Genomic DNA, 21,254 nt, shown 5'->3' with positions numbered 1-21,254 from the left:
TGGGACATGGCCATGCACAACTATAATACCAAAAGACATAAGAGACAGAGAGAAAGATGGCAAGTTCAAGCCAGCATCAAATTTAGGGACATCTGAAAAAAAAATAAATAATAAGTATTTAAATCCATCAAGGGAAAAATAAGTGAACCCAGTGAATAGCCATGGTATACATTTCACTTTACTGTAGACTTTAATGCCCAAAGCCCTCCTTTCCTCTACAGATCCTTATCAGGATGCCTTCCTTGTCCCTCTTTGCATTTTTTTATCTTTTCCTTAAATACTGTGATTGTCAGCTTTCATTACTAATAGATAAGAGGCTATGTAGAAAAGGGAAAGATTGTATCTTACAAAATCTTAGAAAGCTCTGGGTATTTCAAAGATATTTTTAGTAAAAGCACAAAAGCAAATTTAGTAGGTCTTTAGCAGCTAGAATTTGTGTAAGACAATTGATACCAGCCTCACACACCCATGATTCTACACAGCATTACTTAGATTTATAGGGCGATTTCATTTTGCTCATGCTTATCAGTAAATGAGCCTGAACACTCAGATGCCCTAACTTACTAGGGCATTTCTTGTCTTTATTGGAAATCTTTAGTCAAGGAAGAGATGTCTTATTCTCTGTTTGGTAATGTCCAGTTGTAAGGGGTCGATAAAATGGCCTCTTGATCTCTCTTCTCTGAAATTCTATGATAAAAAAAAATCTTCTGTTCCTTTGAAGAAGACAACCAGCCCTTTGCTATCTCTGCTTGGGAACTCAGAAGATATGAAGCCGAACGTGACCATGGAGAACTTGGCTTATTTCTGTATACACTTTCCAGTGGTCAGGGCATTTAGTCAACGACATTGATAGAAATGGAGGCTGGTGACATGAAGTTGAGAGTGCTCTCTCATGAGGTGGAACTCTGGCTCTTGATCACTGTGTGATGTGGATAAACGTTTTCATCTACCTACTTCACTTTGTCAGCTGCCAAATGTAGGTGTTTGATTTCTGTTCTCCCTAAACTTCCTCTGTGTTCTGAAATTCAAGAGTCTAGGATGAAGAGTTCTACAGTGTGGGGGCTGGATGATTGCTCAGGGCTCTCCTAGTCCCAGCAGAATTTGAAGGAAAAACTCTGGGAGGAAAGAGGATGAAACATAATGCTCTTGTAGATCCTTGGGGATTTATAGGAGAAGATTTTATGGTAAGTAAAATTTTATGATAAGTAAATTCCTTATAGCTGTATGACTATCCCACATTGAATAGAAGGAGGGAAATTGGGCTATAATCTCCTAATTTACAATTAGCCAGAACAATTGGATTTTCTTTAAATGGAAGAGTGCAGCTTCTAGGAAGTATTTCTTGTTCAGTGCTCTGCTGTTTTGAAAAGGAAACATAATCCTATTTATTCAAATCCCTTGGTGACACACCAGCATCACTTGCCTTGCTAAATGTTAAATAAACTGATTTTCTTCAAAGTATGCTTTCCACCCAAATTGAGTTTATCTATACATATATATAGGTGAAATAGGAAATATCTATTTCTTATATGCATATGAAATAGAATGCTTACTAGGAAGGATTAGTAGAAGAGCCCTTGTTGAGAGCAATATTTTCCTACTTGGAAAAATGAAAAGGAAATAAAAGTAGCTTCCATAATACAATCTGTCTTACCAATAATCTTTCCAGAAACAGCAACATAACATGCCAGACTTGCCTCAAGATAAATCCACAAAGTGCCATTTGGGAGCCCTAGGATTTACTACTTGCCCTTTCAGAAAATTTGTATCACCCTGATACAAAACCAGACATATCAAGGAAAGAAACCTTGAGACCAATATCTCTGATGCACATAGATGCTAAAATTCTTAATAAATACTAGCAAATTGCATACAAAAATATATTTAAAACTTAGTACACCATGATCAAGCTGGGTTCATTCCAGGGATGCAAGTTTGGTTCAATATACAGAAATCAATAAATTTAACTCATCACATCAATAGACTTAAATATAAGAATCATATTATTATCTCAATAGATACAGAAAAAGTATTTGCCAAAATTTAACATCAATTTATGCTCAAACGTCTAGAAAAATTAGGGTTAGTAGGAACATACCTCAACACTGTGAAAGGTATACATGCTAAACCTAAGGCCAGCATCATTCTAAATGAAGAAAAATTGCAAGTATTCCCTCTAAAAACTGGAGAAAGATTTCTCATAGACTCTCCTCTGATCCCCCACAACTAGGAATGAGACCCCCACACTGACATAGTAGTTAGGAAAGGAGGAACACTGGGATAATGTTACTGTTTCTCAGTTGCATGGCATGGACAATACGTCTGTATTGGTGGGAAATAAAAATTGTCTAAGTGGTAGACTTGGAATTTTTGGCAATTGACAGAAGGATTTTTATAAAGTCTTCAATGACTTTCTTGTCTGGTTTTATTATTGGTTAATTGTTTTATAAAATACACCCCTGATTTTGATTCTAAGTTCTTCATAATTTTAATACTCTTTCTTTCTAAATGACCTTGATTATCACAATCATAAAACATGCTGGAGTTCTCCTTGCTTTGTGACTCACTAAAAGAGTGATGCTCACTTTGGGTTATCATTTGAATTGGTGCAAGCTTTTGAATAAAACAAGATAGTTAGAAAAGGAAAATGTCCAGCAAAAATTGCCAGAAAGTAGTGAGCTTAACAAAAACCTTTACCAAGGTGTCATAACTATTCATGATACTACACCATCTATGAACTTGAAGTCACTATTGCAAAGGTATTTGTCAGTATTATTTCTATCATTAGTCATTTTTTCAAATACTGCTTAGGTGTACATCTTCTGTGAAGTCAGAACACATTTTGCACCAATAAATATATGCTTTATATATACTGGGGTGATATACACATTAATGTGATACATAACACATTTCTGAATCACTTCCAAATTTTGTGGCAATTAATGTATAAATACTTTCATGCATTTAATTATGTTCTCAAATGCAGCATTCTAATCCCTAAAGCAGGTGATGATTTCCTAGTGGCTCTACTCATCAGTGGCATAAACATTGATTTATTTGACCTAAAAAAAAAAACATTTAAAAAAAAAAAAAAAAAAAAAAAAAAAAAAAAAAAAAACATTTTTTACACTCCTTCTCTCGGAAGAGGAATCATGTGTTTTTCCAGTAACAATTTAGATATGTCAATCTGAGATGTTTCCTAGAGTTTGGATTTCATCTATACATATATATTAATTTGACCAAATTACTTAACAGAGATAATAAATGACCTTATCTAGTGCCCCATCAGTCTCAATAAAGTACTCTAAGTAATTATCTTTATGGTAAGCGCCTATTTCAGCATAATTAGCATAGCTAATTGTAACAGAGTTTGGCTACAAAGTTTTATATTTGATTTCAGTTATATTTACACAAACATGGAAAAAATATATGAGTTTTGAGCATTTCAGCCTGTTCTTAAGAAGCTTATTTCTTCCATCCTCCCCTCCTTATGTCAATTCCACTCATTTCCTTTTGCTGCTCTTCAACCTGCTGCAAGAATAGGAAGCTAAAATAAAGGTGATCTTGCAAATACAGTATTTCTCTAAAGAGAAGGTGTGCATGCACACGCACACACAGAATATTCAAGTAATTATTATTATATCATAAACATGAACAAAATCAAAGGAAAGAAAGACAAAGAGGTTGGACATGAGGTCCTGTGCTCTATGACACAGACATTTGGAACACATTTGTTTCCAATGACCATCAGTTATTTGGATCTTTATAAATGTTGCAAAGTCCTATTCACTAATGCAGTTTGCCCCCCAAAATGTATTCAGGATGAAAGTAACTTGTGGGATTCCAGGCCCCTTTTTCAAGTGTACATTATGGGAAAGTTTAAAGATAATTGTGTGGAAAGTGATCTGTTGAAATAAAATGACCATATGCTAAAGACAGAAGATAACCAAGAGGATAGTGTTTGTCATTTGTGGTATTTGACAGATTTGTTATTTACATCAAGTAACAAAATTTACAAAGCAACAAAGAAGAAAATTAGCCAACTTATGCATTAAACCCCACCAATACAGGGTAACCTATGTTCTTTCAACCTGGATCTTGTTTCCTTACATGAACATCTGAAATTATTGCCTTTTCTACAGATATTTATTAAAACTTTATATAGAAACTATACTATTTTCCTTTTCAGTGTTTTTCCTGATTTTGATTGCCTGATGCTGTACTTATTAGACCCAATCTATTATTTGGTATAAAAGATGGGGTAGAGAGAGAAGATGGGAGGGGAGGGGAGGGGGGATAGTAGGGGATAGGAAAGGTAGCAGAATACAACAATTACTAATAGGGCATTATGTAAAATTGTGGATGTGTAACCGACGTGATTCTGCAATCTGCATTTGGGGTAAAATTGGGGGTTCATAACCCACTTCAATCTAATGTATGAAATATGATATGTCAAGAGCTTTGTAATGTTGTGAACAACCAATAAAAACAAATAAATAAATAAATAAAAATAAATAAATAAATAAATAAAAGATTAGTCCACTGCTCAGCATCCCTTTTATCTGTTTATTTTTAAAACCTAATCTAAATTATAGGATTTATGTTTCATGCATTGTTCTGTGACAAGTTTGAATAACTTCAATTACTTATTGAATCTTATTTAACACAATCAGATCTTTAACCAAGGTGAAGTTCAGGTTTGCCATAGAGGCTTTAGCTAGAGCCAAGGAAAAGGAATCTGGCTAACCTAGGGAGGCATACTGAGTTCCTTCTTTTAAAATTATATATATTTTCCTTCATTTGACAATAATTTTGGGGGGAGATAAGTAAAAGTTATGAAATCTGAAAAATATTTGAACTAAAATAATAAAAGTCACCTTCAAAAAATCATTTCAAATCCACTAATAATAAGTAATATCTTAAGAATTCCAGGTTTTCCATCTAGTCCTTTTATGTATGTGCCTGGGTACATTTAAACTTTCTCTTTTTTTGCTAACATTAGAATAATAGTCTGTATCTAAATTATCTCCTGAGTATCCTCCATGTTCTTAAATACTCTTTTAAAACACATGATAGAATTTATTTGGAGTACAAATGAAATGTTTAAAAAAAAAACTTGGAGAATTTTAAAAGGTAAAAGGATAGAACAAAAATCACTTACCATCTTATTCAGAATTTTTATATTTTTGTGAATGTCCTATCTACCTCCCAAATATTTTTACTGGCTGGATAATATTCTATCATAAAGTAGATCACTGTTTATGTCCAATTTTCCTGTCTTGCGATGTGTTGTTATTTCCTGAATTTTAAAATTTTAAAAACTCTTGTTATTGCTTATTCATCCCTATGTATGTGTCAAGATTCTGATTTTAAAACATATTCCTTTAGGGGGACTTACTGGATCAAGAAGCATATATTTTAAAACTTTTTGTTGCACACTGGCAAACTGCTGTTGAGAAAGATGGATGAAAGATGGTACATCACATCTTCAGACGCTTCTGTGGATGCATCCTGCTATGATTAAGTTTGTATTGTACTGAATTCCCCACAGCATATTTTGATTTGTATTAATATGCTTATTTTTTATATTGTATTGATGCTATTATCATTACCCTGTATTTTTCTTTATTATAAATCTTCTCAACTACATTTATCTTTTAGTCTTCCTTAGTAATTGACAGTCTCTAAAAATAATTGATATTTTGAAAATATTGATTTGAGGATGATTCAAATAGAAAGATAGGAAAAACTAAATGAATGTTAGAATTGGTATTCAAGAGAATTTTCTTTAATGTCTGATAACTGAAGGAGAAGAAAACCCTAGAGTTACAGTGGTATGTCTCAAAGACTATTGCTCATCAAATTTAGTTAGAAAGGGGGTTTCCCTTCAGGTCCAGTGTTATTGCCATATATCTATTATTTGCAATAATATGTAGGAACATATTTGTCCTTAAAAAGGTGATGATAAGTAATGACCATATTATTTGCAATGATCTTTAGAATACTATAGGAATAAAACTATGTCATGCATTTATGATTGTTTTAGAGCATGAATTTTCTTTTCCTAGAGAGTATTATATCAATTTGGAAAAAGTAGATAAACATGAGAACTGGAGGTGGACATTGGGAAATGGCCTTGATCTTGATTACAACTTGTGAAATTACATTTGTTATTATATGTAACAGTTGTTAATCTATAGAAAAATGCTTTTAACTATTCTGCCCACACACCAATAAAAGACAGTAATTGTAGGAAGAGAGGTAATATGAGGGAAAATGTCAAACCAAATACATTTTTTAATTCATAAATGTGAAATCAATGAGAAATTAAGATTTTTAATAAATTTTATTTTCAAAAGACTTTTGACTATTCCTTGAACTTATGATTTTACTTTATAACAAAAAATCTCTCTATTCCATGAAAGATCAGACAAAATACAGCCATACTATTGTGAAGAAATAAATGAAGTAAAAACCATTTAGGTGATGAAATGAGGGCTGAGTGAATATATTTTGTAATTTATAGGAGAATTAAATTTTATATTCTATATTCTTCTTGAATGATAATGATGTTGATGTATAGTGCACCTCCTTTTAAAAATTATTAGAGACTGTTGTATGTTATTCTCATAATTGATAGTTCTCTTTCACTTCAGACATCCTCATTGTATTTTCATTAAATTTTAACCATGTTTGGAAAACTGTGCTTAATAATATACAGAGCAAATCAAGATATCTTCTAATAGATGCAATAAAAAGTGAACAAGTCAATAATACTTAACATTTATAAATAGTACATAAATGAAAAATGATTTGTAATGTATTGATACATTATGAGGTCAGAGATGCCTATCACTAGGTATATAAGTCACCTAAAGTTAACTTCTGGATATGAGAATACATTGTTTGTGTCTTTAAATTTGCTATTGAGAGTAATAATTATAGATGTTATTCATTATGACCATCTCCCCACATCATGTACACATCTCAGATGGTACTGTCTTTGATTCCTATGACTCTGTACCCTTTGTTAAATAGTGTTTTGCCAAACAGACTGGCAAAATTCACCTCACAGATTCATTAAAGGGACAGTAATCATACTTAGTTTGACATTGGGAAAATTGTTAAACCTCTTTAAAAATTTATTTTCTTGTAAAATAGGGATAATAATAGTACCTACATCTAACAGGAAAATGTCAGAGCTGTGCATCTAGAGAGATGGTGCACATTTAAGTATTTGACACAGGCCTTGTCATAAGACAAATATGGTCATTATTATAATTCCTTGTTTTATACTAAATTTGAGCAATGCTGTACTCTACCAAGATATGAAACATAATGACAATCACCAAATCTTTGGGGGATAGTTTTTAGTGGCAAGTGTTCTGACAAACATGGTGGGGGATATAAGCAACTCTACAATTGAATCTTTGTTATTTATTGTTTAGCTTAGGATGAAAATCATATCAAATTTATCTTGGTATATGAAATCTTTTAAGTTCCAAGTAAGATATACAAACAGCCTGCTCTAAAATATGAAAAGAATGTTTAGAATTTGTGAATTTCTTCTCTGTGACTTTTATTGGTTACCTACAAATGTCTGTCATCTTCCCCCCCCCATTTTTCTAAGGAAGAGAAAGTTCAAAAGAAGAGATTCATTTAAAAGCAGAATCAAAATAAGAGATAATAGGTAAACATTCATTAATTATTCAATTATTAGGACCTGTTGTTTGCCACCACTCTATCCAACACTCACATGAATGCTCTGAGACATAAATTCTGCTTAAGTAATGCAAAAGAAATGAAGCATAGGATTTATCAAATACTTATTTAAATAAACTAATGATTGAATTAATCAGGAAGGTAGTAAAATAATTATAATAGGATGTCTCTTATTATATGCCTGGTAGTCAATAAAAGTGTAAAAGCAGGAATTTTAAATAATTTAAAAATAAATGCAGATTTTATTTTAATTAAAATATGTGAATGTAATTTTATTCACTATTTTACTAGAACAATTAAATTTTTTTCATTAAGGATCCATCATTGAAAAACTTACTTGTGCTTTCATATTTGATCAAATCACACTCACTGTATATGAGTTTCTGTTTAATTTATTTTAAGATAGTTGAAAGACAATCAAATTGCAAGTTCATCCAGAGTTTTTAATAATCATTTTTTAAAAATATTTTTTAGATGTTGATGGACCTTTATTTTATTAATTTATTTATATATGGTACTGAGAATCGAACCCAGAGGCCTCACACAGGCTAGGCAAGTGCGCTACCACTGAGCCACAACTCCAGCCTCCCAATTCTTTATAATAGTCTTGCCCACAGCAAAACAGGGAGTTAAACAAAATAAGATTCATTTTTAAAGAGTATTTGCTATATTTACAAAGCATTCTACTTGGTTTTCATAAAAAATATCTTTTAAAAAATACTCATTTATCATTGGCCCTTATCATATTTAATCAAATAATATAAATACAAAAAAGTGGCATAAACAGGTTTGAGAATAAATATCCTTGCCCTTGTTAATGGGTAACTCTGTCCAACTATACCTGAGGACAATCTACTATGTACACTTGCTCAATGTACCATGGACAATACAAAATTTGTCATTGATACTGGTTAGGAAAGATTCTATTAAGTTGTACTGAGCACTCACAACTAACAGGCCATTGGCCTATCTTGATGAATTCACAGTCTAGTGAGGAAGGTAAATTTGTAAAATAATAATTATCATGTTACAATGCAAGTGGTATAATAGAGAAATATGTAAATGCCTGAGACTGTGAAGGAGACTTCAAATACTGAATGAAGGCATGAAAAAAAATGGGGTCAATTAGAGGACATTTAGGACAACCTTGTAAGTTGAATAGAATCTTTAATTTTCTTTCAGAACTTAACATGAAAAAAATCTATTATAAAAGCAAATGTATGGAGATATGTAAGGAGGGGAAGGAACCATGAAGTTTGCCCCACTGGAGTCTCTAAGATACTAGACAGTCTGCTACGATTGCTTATGAGTAGCAGGAAAGGAAAATTATGGAAGGACAGAGAAATGGAAAGGTTCATTGCAGCCTGGAGTGCGGGTGATATAGAGCATGTGGTGGATGGGTAAAGGGCTCCTGTAGGAGGTGACATTTAAGCATTCATCATGCAGTAGCCCTTTTTATGCTGGGCTGGTGTTACTTCCAGATCAGCCACACCTGATTCTGCTGTCTGGAGCAACAGTTCAAGGTTGTTAATATAACCTAGAGAGCTTGACTCACTTTGCACTGTGAGTGCAAATTTTTCTCTCTGTGGTCACATTATGCTACTGTAGAAATCCATGAGACTAGATTCATGGGGCTTATGGATTCTGGGCTTCTTCATTCTGGGAAAAGTTTCTAACTCAGATTCTGAAAGGTGTGGATACTCAATGAGTCAAAGCCTAGGGAGGAGAAGAATCTGACATGTCACAGAAAAAGAGGCATTTTTACTGCCCTACTTTGGGTTGGACACACATTGTAATTTGTGAAAAGTAGTGCATTCCCTAAAGAAGTAGAATATGGCTAACTCTCGTTTTAGTGGAAAGGCCAGATCTAACTGCAGCCAGATTAGCAAGCAATTTCTTCTTTCCTAAAATTGTACAAAGCCCATTCAGAGCCAATGTGGGCCCTCACTGCCCAGGAAACTGTATTAACTTTAGTCACTGAAATCCCAGTGAGTATAGCAATGAAATAATTCAGGCACTCTTCACTTGCCTTAGTTTATTTTGCTTTAGGATGACAAAATATGTTTCAAGTGCAGCTGGCAGAAGCCACTGGTGCTGAATGATTAGTGATGATTTTAGTCAAACCTTGACAAGTATCCAAACATCTAAGCTATAGCTCTTGGTTAAAAAAAAAATGTGGGATGACACAGGTTTTTTTTTCTTCCTTCCTTCCTTCCTTCCTTCCTTCCTTCCTTCCTTCCTTCCTTCCTTCCTTCCTTCCCTCCCTCCCTCTTTTCTTTCTCTTTCTTTCTTTCTTTCTTTCTTTCTTTCTTTCTTTCTTTCTTTCTTTCTTTCTTTCTTTCTTTCTTTTTCTTTTTCCTCATAAAGACTATAGTAGTTTCATGGAGAAATTAAATAAACCATGTATCCACACATTATCGCCTACATTCTTACAATTTTATACCAGTTCTTGGGATCACTTCATTCTTTTTCAAGGCTGTTGTGGGATATGACTATGAAGGAATGGTCTGGAATCCTTTGCATATATTTAAGTCTAACTCCTGCTATCTATCAGGATGGCCGGGGTCCTCAAGCCTCAGCCTTATAATAGGGGAAAGTGAGTACAGAAATACCCATCTGACCTCTTGGCATTCCCATTGATATAGAACCACAAAGAGTGCTTTGAGAACTACAAAACACTGACCATGTCGAAAATATTAAATAACATGACAATTATTGTTGATTTTATAAGGCAATTACAGTATCACAAAATCATGTGTGGCACCAAGTTCCATAAAGCAGATTTGAAATATTTTCTCAGTTCTCAAATCTCAAGCTCAAACTCTTTCCTGTGTCCCCTATTAGCAATATATTTGAGTGAATTCTCATGCTTTTATATAGTGCATGTGTGTTTTGTTAACATATTATTTGTATATGGATACAACATCTTTATTTTATTTATTTATTATTATGATCTACTGAGGATCAAATCCAGTGCCTCGTGTGTACGAGGCAAGTACTCTACCACTGAGCCACAACCCCAGCCCCTTAGATAAACTTTTTAATGAAGCCAAAACTAGCTAAATCCAGAAGAGTAGTGATCAAGTTGTGTTCCATATATCAGCAGCATCAACATCACCTGGGAACTTAGAAATTCATTAGGGCTCACCTCAAAACTGAATCAGAAATTCTGGAGGAAAAGGTCCAGCAGTTCATGTTTTAACCAGCTCTCCAACTGGCTGAACCACTGATACTGGAGTAAATTAAAAAAAACAGATTTTAAGTATTTGCATTTATTTATTTGTTCATTTTTTATTGCTTAAGTATTTGCATTTATTGATGTGTTATATCAAAAAATATAGTTAGGGACTTTTGGCATACCACACTATCTTCACCTTTGCCATAATTGACCTGACATCACCTTTGCCGTTTTCTACTGGTTAAGAATTAAGTTCCCAGTGCTGTTCCTAGTCAAAAGAAGGAAATTACAGAGGTTCCATGGGTCATTGGGATTCAACTTAGAATTCTACCTATTATACCATAATGGAAGGCATGGTAAATATCCTAGGAAATGTATGAAATATCCATTTTGGAAATGAGATGTTTAGATTATTTGATTGGCTAGAGAGAGCATCGAACCTGCTAGCCCAACTTACCAGCACCTTTGAATCAAGTAATAGTCACAGTCAAAGTGCTATTGGTCCTTATTTTCTATTTCATGGGGGGATCTGCCCCTTAACTTGACAGTATGTCTCTGGCTGGTCATGTTGCCAGATGGTTGCAACTGCCTCCATATGAACACTTCTCATGAGGCACATGCCAGAGTGTCTTGCCACAGTCTTGGCTGGGCACAAGATCACGAGCCACCACACACCTTGTAGATTCAAACAGCAAGTCTTTATTCCCGAACTCACACCGGCCTCTACACACACGTTCTGGGGAAATCCCAGTTCTGCTGCCGCCCAATTCACCTACTCCACGAGGCTTTTTTCCCAAAATCCTTTCTGAATCTCAGGAGAACTCAACGGGAGCTCAGGCAGCAGGAACACCCTAATCCCAGCAGCAATAATCTTCAACCTCCAACTTCCCTAAAACCCCTATTGTCTTAAACCGGGAATGCCTTAAACTCAAGGAGCGGGATACTTCCTCAAACCTGATCAGCTCTAAACCCGGATCCGCCTTGGTCCTTGAGCAAGGTCACCTTACATGCAATGTCACCAGCGAAATCCATTTAACATGGGGTACGCTATCAAGGAAATTTTGATGCATCATTCCTACTTGGCAATGGCCCTCAGCATATCCCCCCTTCTGATTAAACAACAAGCAATGTGGCTTAAGGACCGTGCCTGGTAGGTTGTCCAATTCAACATATGGTTCTTACCAGTCATGGGAGAACTGATCTTTAGGCGTCAGCTTCCTGTCTTAGGTTGATACCACTGCAATCAGATCAACCCATCACTGACTACCGGTCCAGCATTCAGCCATGCTTGTGGATAGGCCTATGCACCAGTGGGGGGGTGAGGTTCTTGCCTCACCTCTGTTGGCCCCCAAATTTAGCCTTGGTGCCAGTGGGGGGGTGAGGTTCTTTGCCTCACCTCTGTTGGCCCCCAAATTTTAGACCATCACTAGTAGAAGGGAGGAACATACAGAAATGCCACGACACCAAGCCAATTGATGGCTCCTTTAGAAAAATTGTGTCACTGGTGACACCATCAGCAAAGATATGCCAGCATTACCACAATTAACATGGGGTGCGCTGGCAAGGAAATTGCATCACTGGTGACACCATCAGCAAAGATATGCCAGCAGTACCACAATTCACTGCACCAGATGATATTTCACAATGCATGCAACTGATATATAGTCCAGGCAAGTTCTGCAAGCAGTTCAAATCGGAGGAGTCTATCAATATGTCCATTTCCTCCCAAAGTAAATCAAGTCCTTGATTGAGCATTACTTGTTGAGTTATATTCATTGATGCATCAGTTTATACAGTTTACTGTGATAGCTATCATAGAAGCTGTAGTTTGGTTTTATCTTAGTCTTCACCGGCACTGGGATGGAGATGGGAATTCTGGCAATGATGCTAAAGAGACATTATCCTGAACAGAATTATTAAATATAATGAAAAGGAAGGGTGAAAGCAAACAAACAGATCTGTTAACCACCTTTAAAAACAATCCTGAACAGCTGTTTGCCTAATTTAAATTAGTAAGCAAACAGATCTGTTAACCACCTTTAAAAACAATCCTTAACAGCTGTTTACCTAATTTAAACTAAACCATTTAAATCACATGAATAAAAAATATTCGGATCCATTTGTTCATGAGCGCTCCTCATATATGAAATATGGACATACACACATACAGACATACAACACAAAACAGTGCACACATAACATACAACACATAAGACAATAAAGGCCTTGTAGCTTTACCTAGGTGAAATCTCCATTACAATGTTTAAAAACTCCAGTCAAAAAATAAAACACAGTCAAAAAATAAAACTGATCAGAAAAAACATTAACCTAGGTTTGTATGAGCTGAAAAATAAAATAGAACTTTATGATGTGGGAAAAATGCAATAATAAAATAGATATTGAAAAAAAAACCACCTTGGTTAATCACTGTCACAGATGTAAGAATAGCCAAGCTGGAGCTCTGGATATCAGCTGTTATGGATTTGAGTCAAATCATCTTCTTTTTCTGTAGAAATTGCTTTAGTTAATCTCTCTGGAATCCAAATCGGCTGCTGTTCTCCCTGTGGAAAAACACAAACGGAACCCCAACTCCAGACAATAACTGGATCAGGACCTTTCCATTGTCCTGTTAGAATATCTTTCCAAAGTACCTTAGGCTTATGTACATTTTTCGGATATATATGTCTTTCTGCAGCACTAAGTCCTGATGAATCCAAATTTAGAAAGTTTAGAGTAAAAAGGGTTATTTTAAGTTTATCTTTGGGGTATATACCCCTTTCCAATTCCCTCTTTTTGCTTTAATAGGTACGTTTTAATAGTTTGATGAGCTCTTTCAACTATGCCTTGTCCCTGTGGATTGTATGGGATTCCTGTTATATGAGTAATACCAAATGATGAGCAAAATTGTTTAAAAGAGGCAGAAGTATAACCAGGACCGTTATCAGATTTTAACTGTTTAGGAACACCCACAGTGGCAAAATTTTGTAAGCAATGAGCTATAACATCTTTAGTTTTTTCTCCGGCATGAAGGGAGCCCATCAAAAATCCAGAAGAAGTGTCAACTGTAACATGTAAATATTTTAATTTTCCAAATTCTGGCAAGTGTGTGACGTCCATCTGCCAAATATGGTAAGGTATCAGTCCTCTAGGATTAACTCCAAGATTAACTTGGGGTAAAAAGGTCACACAATTTTGACATTGTTTTATTATATGCCTGGCTTGTTCCTTAGTTATTTTAAAACACTTTTGTAAAGTATTAGCATTAACATGAAACCTTTTATGAAAATTTGTAGCTTCTTCTAGTGTAGAGAAAATATATACGTCATGTGTAGTTTTATCTGCTAAATCATTGCCCAAACTGAGGGCTCCAGGCAATCCTGTATGTGCCCTAATATGTCCTATAAAGAATGGATCTTTTCTGTCGCACATTAGACTTTGTATAGTGGAAAACAAAGAGAAAACAGTAGAGGAAGGGGAAATCCTACCAGCATCTTCAAGGGATATAATAGCATTAACTATATATTGACTATCAGAAAATAAATTAAATACAGAATCTTTGAACATCACAAAGGCTTGTAAAACTGCATTAAGCTCTACCTTTTGAGCTGATTGTTTGGGTACTAAAAATGTAAAAGTTTGATCAGGGGTAACTACGGCTGCTGTGCCATTATTAGACCCATCAGTGAATATATTTGGAGCATTCATGATAGGTGATTTCCTTGTCATTTTAGGAAAAACTACAGGATGCTTAGACCAAAAAGACAACAAAGGATTTGATGGTAAATGATTATCAAATGAAACATTAGATTTACACATGATTATTGCCCAAGTATTTAACTCATTAGCTAACTCATCAATTTGATCCATAGTATATGGAGTAATAATTTTATTGGGAGAAATTCCAAACACTCCCTTTGCTGCTCTTATTCCTTTGAGTATTAATTGTCCTACAGCCTCAGGATACCTAGTAAGAATAGTGTTAGGAGAATAACATAAATGTATCCACAATAATGGACCTCCTTGCCAAAATACTCCTGTAGGAATATTTTTTGTTGGTAGTACAATAAATAATAAAGGCAAACTTATATCAATTCTATCTAGATGCATATTTTCCATATATGTTTCAATAATTTTTAATGCCTTTCTAGCTTTAGGAGTCAACATTCGGGGTGAATTTGGATCCGATGGACCTTTTAGAATATCAAATAAAGGTCCCAACTCTCCTGTTGGTATGCCTAGATAAGGCCTTATCCAATTTATGTCTCCCAATAACTTTTGAAAATCGTTAAGTGATTTGAGTTGATCTACTCGTATTTGAATTTTTGGTGGACGGACCATGGTTGAGGATAATAGAACTCCTAAATAATTAATTGGAAAATTTAATTGTACTTTATCTATTCCTATCTCTAGATCATAATTTTTTAATAAGTTCGTAAGTGTGGCATAACATTCCAGCAATATGTTTTTATCTTTATGTGCTAATAATACATCATCCATATAGTGAAATATTTTTAGTTCATGATTTTGATTTCTAAGTGGCTGGATTGCTTTATTAACATAGATTTGACACATAGTTGGACTGTTAGCCATCCCTTGAGGGAGTACTTTCCATTCATATCTCTCATCAGGACTTTCATGATTTAATGCAGGGGTAGTAAATGCAAAACGTGGACTATCCTCGGGATGAATTGGGATCGAAAAAAAACAATCTTTAATATCTATAGCTAAAACATGCCAGGTTTTTGGTAAAGCAGACAATAGAGGAATCCCTGATTGAGCAGGTCCCATAATAACCATCTCATTATTAATGGCTCTTAAATCTTACAATAATCTCCATTTACCCGATTTCTTTTTGATGACAAAAATGGGAGTATTATGAGGAGATACGGAAGGTTGTAAATGTCCTTCCGCTAATTGTTGTTTGACCAGATCATGGGCTACTTGTATCTTTTCTTTAGTCAGGGGCCACTGAGGAACCCACACTGGTCTTTCTGATTTCCAAGTAATTCTGATTGTCTCAGTGGCCTTTTCTGAAAATCTGACCCATGTCTGTCTGTTCCTTGATCTATTTGAATTGGTGCTGCTAAACCTTGTTCTTGTTTTCCTAATCTTTTTTCTTTCCTAACACCTTGTCTAGCCCTAGTAGTGGACGCATTAGAATTGATGTTATTTGTTAACATCAAACCTAGTTCATCTAGGACATCTCGTCCCCATAAATTAATAGGAAGATGATCCAATCATATGGCTGTGTAGTTCCTTCACATCCTTCAGGATCCTTCCAATCTAATACCATAGCACTTCTATGGGGATTAGTCGCCACTCCTAGGCCTCGAAGCATTTGAGTGGCTTGTTGTAATGGCCAGTGTTTTGGCCATTCTTCAAAAGATATGATGCTAAGGTCAGCACCTGTGTCCAGTAGTCCATTAAACTCATGACCCTGAATATTTAGTTTTAGCATCGGGCGAGAATCTAAATTTAAAGACAACATAGCCCAATCTACACCTGTGGAGCCTAATCCCCTGGAACCTCTTTCTACATTAGGACTAGAGAACTTAGTATGTAGGCTGGGTATTATTAACAACTGTGCTATTCTATCTCCAGGTGAAATTACTGATATACCTCCTGGAGAACTAGCTATAATTTTTATTTCACCTACATAATCGGGATCAATTACCCCAGGACTTATCATAAGTCCTTTTAATGTACATGAACTACGTCCCAATAATAAGCCTACTGTTCCTTGGGGAAGAGGTCCTTTTACTCCTGTAGGAATGATTTGAACTCCCATCTCTGGAGTTAGTACTGCTCTGGCAGAGGCGCAGATGTCCAACCCTGCGCTCCCTCGGGTTTGTCTGATGAGGGATTTAATGGACAATGTGTCCTGGGCACCACCCTGATGGTGTTGCTGGGATCCTCCACTGCCCCGTATATTTGTGGTTGTGGGCCCCGGAGCATTGGGCCCCCCAGTCCGTTTTTTGGCAATGAAGCCTGATGCCTTTCTCCACGATATCGTGGGTAAATACCTGATCCTTGTCCGTTTTTTGATAAGGGAATACCTTCTATGGTGGTTTGTGAACGGCATTCATTAGCCCAATGTCTCCCTCTACGGCATCGTGGGCAAATACCCGGTATTCTATTCCTTTGATTTCTAGTTTTGTTAAAACCTCCTCTTATGGGGCAACTCCTTTTAAAATGTCTTGTTTGTTCACAATTATAGCATGTTTCTGGCCTGGCATCTAAAGCCTGTTTTCCTGCAGCTGCCAAGACTTGCCCTTGTTCATTAATATCTCTACATAATTTAATATATGTGTTTAAGTCTTCATGTCTCCATGGTCTAATAACCTCTCTGCAGCAATGATTTGCTTGGTCATAAGCCAGTTGTTTTATTAATGGCATTGCTTGATCTGTATCCCCAAAAATTTTGGCAGCTGTTTGAATAAGCCTATCTACAAAGTCAGTGTAAGGTTCATTAGGTCTCTGTATTACCTTAGATAGCTGACCTTGTAAATCTCCATGTCCTTGTAAAGTCTTCCATGCCCTAACTGCATCTGCAGCAATTTGTGCATATATAGCAGGATCATATTCAATTTGTTGCCATTGACCCTCATAAGGTCCTTTTCCTAACAGCATATCTAGATTTCTTTGAGGGTAACTGGCTGCTGCATTTCGCCTAGCTGTCTCCGTGCAAAATTCCTCATTGGCAACTTTCCATAACAAATATTGTCCTCCATTTAGCACAGATTTACACATGCTAGCCCAATCTGCTGGTGTCATGTCCAAGTTAGTAATGGACTCGACCATGCTTACCGTGAAGGGAGCTTGAGGACCGTAGGTTGTTACAGCCTCCTTTAACTGCTTCACTGTTTTAAAATCTAAAGCACGGTGAATTCGCTGCCCTCCTACCTGTTCAAGTACGGGGCATGCTAATCTTTGAGGTCCTGTCTCAGGATCCCACTTATCAACTATGGGGTTTGAGGGCCACTCAGCTGTTTCCATCGGGGGGGCTGTTGGTTGAATTACGCCCTCTGGTAAAAAACGGAGTTAGTAACAGCCTCTTGTTGTGGCCGTTTTCCTAATAACCCCTTTTCCTTTAAATTTTCTTCCTCTCTCTGACTAGATCGAGAGACCTTCTCTTTTGCTTGATCTAAAATGTCTTTCTCCATGGTCTGAATCTCTAACAATTTACTTAACACCTTTTCGGTTTGTTTTTTACTAATTTCTAATCTTCTATACAGATAATGCAATCCAATAAGATAACACAAAACAAAACCGCAACTGAATGAAACAAAAACTGAATAAAAATTCGCTGTATCAATTTTCTCTTTCTCTGGGCTGACAAACTTCAAACCTTGAGCCAACCATTTTTCCCAGTTTGCCTGAGAAATTTCTAGGGACAGGCAGCTTGAAACAAAAACGAAATAAATCAAAACAAGAACACATTGTTTTTTGAAATGGTCACCCATTCTCTCGCCTTCCCTCAGGGGCGAGGAATTTCATTTACCTCCAAGTTTCAGATGCTCCGCGTACGGGCCACCAAATGCCAATGTCTTGGCTGGGCACAAGATCACGAGCCACCACACACCTTGTACATTCAAACAGCAAGTCTTTATTCCCGAACTCACACCGGCCTCTACACACGTTCTGGGGAAATCCCAGTTCTGCTGTCCCCCAATTCACCTACTCCACGAGGCTTTTTTCCCAAAATCCTTTCTGAATCTCACGAGAACTCAACGGGAGCTCAGGCAGCAGGAACACCCTAATCCCAGCAGTAATAATCTTCAACCTTCAACTTTCCTAAAACCCCTATTGTCTTAAACTGGAAATGCCTTAAACTTGTCTTAAACCGGGAACGCCTTAAACTCAAGGAGTGGGATACTTCCTCAAACCTGATCAGCTCTAAACCCGGATCCGCCTTGGTCCTTGAGCAAGGTCACCTTACATGCAATGTCAACAGCGAAATCCATTTAACATGGGGTATGCTATCAAGGAAATTTTGATGCGTCATTCCTACTTGGCAATGGCCCTCAGTAGTGTCCAACAATAGAGAGTGGGAATTCCCTTGGTTTATAATGTCTATTTTGTGACTACTTATAAATAAACATTCAAGGCTTAGCAGTATTTACCCTAAGAGTTGCTTTCATAGAGCAGACTGTTGGTACAGAAGTGTTAAGAGGACACCACTGCTACTACTACCTCTAATCCCCAGGGAATATGATTATTTACCAAAATAGGGAAAAAGAAAATTAGCATAGGTCAGTTTACATAAGAAATGAAGTACTTGCATTATACATTGTTACATACTCTGGGCTGCCAACAAATCCTAGAAGGCTAGGTTAGCAATTAAATCACATGCTTGCATGGCAATCAGTAAGAATTCAAAATAGCATGATAAGGATATGGGAGAAAATGTACACTGTGAGAAGCTTTTAAGTTTGAACGTCAGCCTCTTTATTCAGAGTTCTAAATATACTGCTGACAGAGTCCAACTATAAACCTAAATGCCTGACTTCATAGAGTTGATGAATCTTTCCATTGGTTCAGTTTCTTGGGGAAAAGAGCTCAAGTTCCCTGAAATATATGAGGCTTCTTAACAGGATAATTGACCTGAACACTCAACGAGTTTCATTTAATTCTGTGGTAATGATCCTGGAATCATATGTTATACATGAAAGTTTAACAAGGATGTCTTAGTATTGGATGCCATGTTGAAAATAAAGCATATAAAATCCTTTAAAAGCTGAGCATGGTGATGCACACCTATAATCCAAGTGGTGCCAGGAGGCTGAAGCAGATGGATCATGAGTTTAATGCCAGTCTTAGCAAAAGCAAGACACTAAGAAACTCAGTAAGACCCTGTCTCTAAATAAAATACAAAATAGGGCTGGGGATGTGGCTCAGTGGTCGAGTGCCCCTGAGTTCAATCCCCAGTACCTCTAAAAAATAAATTTTCAAAATCTTTTAAAAACTATCCAATGAAGATATTCCTTTAAAAACAAGGTGTCCCTTGCTAAATGTATGCATTACAAGTAAGTCTGTTAGGAAAATCTCTTGTGTTGAAGACTGCAGTCTTTAAATTCCCTAGTGTGATTGAAAATGAAAACAAATCAACAGAAAAAGAAATGCTGGCAATATTTTTGAGTCATTTCTGTCTTGAATTCATCAATGGTGAAGACACTGGTATCTGAGTTTACGCTGTTCTATAACTTCCTTAGACTTTCTGTTTTTTGTTTGTTTGCTGTGTCTTATCATTGTTAATTAACTAATTCAGCATTCATTCTATCTCTAAATTTCTTTGAAATATCAAGTATGTCTTGTGACCACCATGTTGCAAACACAGCATCAATTAACTTACCAAAACAGAACTTTGGTGATAGCTGCCCAAGGTAGAGCACTCTCCATGGAAGACTTATTGCTCTGGAATTACCTTTCTCTCTTACACTGATGATACTAGGTTTGGTAGATAAGAAAGATGAAAATGTAAGGGGCTGCTTTTTAGAGGGTAATGAAAGGGCTAGCCTATATATTTGGTGGCTCAACTCTTAAAAAATACCTCCTTAAACATATATCATCTCTGATCCTTCACAAAGCAGTTGATATGATTATCACTGCACGGAATGATCGGTTTCTACAAGGATCCTGTGTGTGAGTCAGGCTAGGCAGGGGAGGATTATTGTCCTTATTGTCTCTGCTACCACTTTAGTTCAACCTGAATGTTGAATTTGGATTATAACTTTCTAAATGATTTATTTACCCAGTTTTTCCTTCTACAAGCCTATTCATAGCCAGGTTAGTATACCTTGCTGTATTCAGTCTCCCTTGTGCAAAATTTACACTCTAAAATTAAAAATTATTCACACATACACATAAGCAAACAAATACCCCAGCATACCCCTTAGGCCTTTTCCATATCCAAATTATACTCATTCATTCCATACTTTCTTTAAAGTTTGCCTATTCAGCTGAGCTGGAATCTTGATGACTTTTATGAACTCTATCTATAATTTAACATTTTTATTCTGGAGGTTTGTTTTGAATCTTCAACATTTTGGGGGGGGGGCCCAAAGGTTATTCTGTGTTTCACATTGGGTCAGGCAAGGACTCTGTTTATAAACAGACAAATACCTCTCTCTGGGATATCTTGGGAAGAGTCCATGAATGTATTAGCTATATCAAATTGCCTCTCAATTCATTTGCTGCACACTCATTTGGAGATATGTGAAAGAGAATGCTTAACTCTAATTTTTTAGGAGATCTGAGGCTCAGATACCAAAGGATAAGGGGATGGAAAGTACAGATACATACTAAGGAAATCCCATAACTCCATGCCACTGGTCATTGATCCTTACACTAATAT

The sequence above is a fragment of the Spermophilus citellus genome (assembly GCF_964194105.1).
Source record: "Spermophilus citellus genome assembly, chromosome: 16".
Lineage (NCBI taxonomy): Eukaryota > Metazoa > Chordata > Mammalia > Rodentia > Sciuridae > Spermophilus > Spermophilus citellus.
Note: the sequence above shows the minus strand (reverse complement) of the source record.